Here is a 2,550-nt window from a genome sequence, read left to right as displayed (position 1 = left end):
AATCCGCTATTTTGCATATGGTTTTGAAGATTGATTTTTTTTTTTTTTCATTTTGATTTTTCTTTTTTATATTTTTTAGCAGATGTTTTGGTTTTTAATTCCTTATCATCGCTACTACAAAAAAGGTTAGTTTTGTTTTCTACATTTAAAGAGTGTTTAAAGAAAAGTTGCATGTAATTGATTTTCTGCTATAATTTTTTGAAATTCCTTATTTATATTGTTCTAGATATTCTTGGTTTGCATTTATTTTACGTGATGGTATTAGATAAAAATAAAGCCGCAATGATGAAAAAATTTGTCTTAAGTCAAAACAAGCGATAAAGAATCCTTACACCATTGAGCCATTACTGAAATAAATTTGATACCAATTTTATGTGTGCACAGTTGAATGTGAAACAGTGTAATTAAATGTGAAACAATATGTTTTCAGTACCTTGGTATATGGTACAAGATTGGGGGTAATGACACCAATAAAAACTGGGGTTGTAATAAGTAACTTTTTCTCCGTTCTTTATTGTAGTACTATAGATTCAAATTTGTCATTGTGCATTTTTTATTTTTCTGCACAGTTGGATGATTAGGTTTTGTGCAAAGTGAATCATTCGAATGCTCAGAATGTATTATATTTGTAAATTCCAGCTAATGCTGCTCTAACATGATACAAGAGGCCAACACTTTCATCCATATGTAAGTTCCTCTAATAAGTGCTTTGCACAAATGCTTTACAAATTTCAGCTTTTATCTTCTGATTATTTTATGCAGGGGTTTTTATTACTTTTTCTTTGATTGGAAATTTGGCGGTTTCTTAAGATACAATGATATCAAATTAGATTTTTCTAATTTTCTGATTTTGGTGTTTTGCAGGGAGTGCTGATATACTGATATCTGGGATTTTTTATCTTTGAAATAGGTAAATGCTATTTTTAATGTTTCAGTTCTGGCATGTTTGGTTCTTTGAATTCTGTAGTTTGCTTGCTTCTTCGTTGCTTCGTGATTTTCATTTTTCAGTGTAATTAAATTCTTGAATTTTTCATATTGAAATAATGAAGTTCATTCTGAATTTCCAATTCAACATTATAACATTATAAAATTGTTTTGCAAAGAAATTGTGTGTTCTTCATGTGCATTCTTCATTGTTTGTACTTTGAATTCAAGATAATGCAGTATATTTTCAACAGTAACCAATGATATATTCTTAGATAATCGTGGCAGGATGCCCATGATGTGTTATTTAGGGGACTTTGAGTGGAATAATTTTGTGATGGTTATTATTTGAAACATTGATGTTTTTCAGTTATTTGACTACCTTTACATCTCTTTCATTTAAATACTTGATTGGGAGCTTAATCTTTCTTTTGGTATTTGTTATGTTTTCTTTTGTTGGTTGTATTTTGTATCTCATTAACAACAGTAAGCAAGTGAAAGCTATAAGTTTTCTATTACCGGTATCCATTTTAAAAAATCATATGTGGTAGATGTTATTATTTGAGATTTCTTATTATTGTAGTGGTGTTGTGTTAACATTTCTTTTGCAATTTGATACTTTTCTGTTTACACATTTCTTTACATGCAATTTAATCTGCATATTTGTGATTTCATAAATTGATAAAATTGATATTTTGATTCTACAACTTTGTAATTGAATGAAAATGGTTTCAGCTCTGCGATTTGCCAACTTTTAATCCAACAAGAAAGATGAAGGTTCGTGCCTATTGAGTGTGGAGGCGTTAAAGTAGGTGAGTTCGAAAAATGTAAGAATGCAGGAATGTAAGTAAAGATTAATCTTTTTCACATGCACATCATCTTTTGTATATAGATTGTATCAATCAAATCTTTCGTATATAAAGATTTATTCAGCATTTTCTGTCATACAATCTTTTTATATCTTTGAAACAAATTTTTCACACAATTTGTGATCCCGCAGCAACGCGCGGGCAAAACTATCTAGTGGAACACTAAATTTCACATCACAAAAATTAGAAAAAAATTATATGAAAAAAAAAAAGTAATGTTATATGTATTACATTGATTCCTTACTGATCCTTTAACAAGAGAGATCCCTATTTTTCTAAAAAAATGGGGACACCCTCTTAACTGTTAGATTTAATTTTAATGAAATTGTGTGGTTAAGATTATGTAACCTGTGATTTAATCTCAACCACACAATTTCATTAAAATCAATCCAACGGTCAAGAGGGTGTCCCAATTTTTTTAGAAAAATGAGAATCCCTTTTGTTAAAGGGCCTGTATAATTAGGAAACTTGACCTAACGTGACACAATGTTAAACAACTATTGGAAGAAAAGGCTTAAAACTGAAAATGAATCAACAAGGCATACCAAACCAATACATAAATTAATTTACTAACTACGTTCATTTTAACTATTTCCCACACACAGTGCATGAGATTAACCTAGTGTACAAAAGTTTCGTTGTAACAAGAAAATACTAGAAATATTGCTGAGTTTTGGAAGCAAATTTTTTACCATGCAAATAATGCATCCCCAACTCTCTCCAATACAGTAAGCATGGCAACTAGTATCCTACAAAA

The 2,550-nt window shown here is 29.6% G+C and overlaps 1 long non-coding RNA gene across 1 annotated transcript; it reads left to right on the top strand.

Annotated features, from left to right (window-relative positions):
- The first annotated feature begins 325 nt into the window (after positions 1-325).
- Positions 326-1,935, top strand: LOC137727516 (uncharacterized). Its single transcript, XR_011067804.1, has 3 exons — positions 326-687; positions 865-910; positions 1,660-1,935. It is a non-coding gene; the product is annotated as an uncharacterized lncRNA (long non-coding RNA).
- The last annotated feature ends 615 nt before the right edge of the window (positions 1,936-2,550 follow it).

Source organism: Pyrus communis, chromosome 3 (assembly GCF_963583255.1).
Source record: "Pyrus communis chromosome 3, drPyrComm1.1, whole genome shotgun sequence".
In the NCBI taxonomy this organism is placed as follows: Eukaryota; Viridiplantae; Streptophyta; class Magnoliopsida; order Rosales; family Rosaceae; genus Pyrus; species Pyrus communis.
This window is presented reverse-complemented; position numbering and strand designations above follow the sequence as displayed.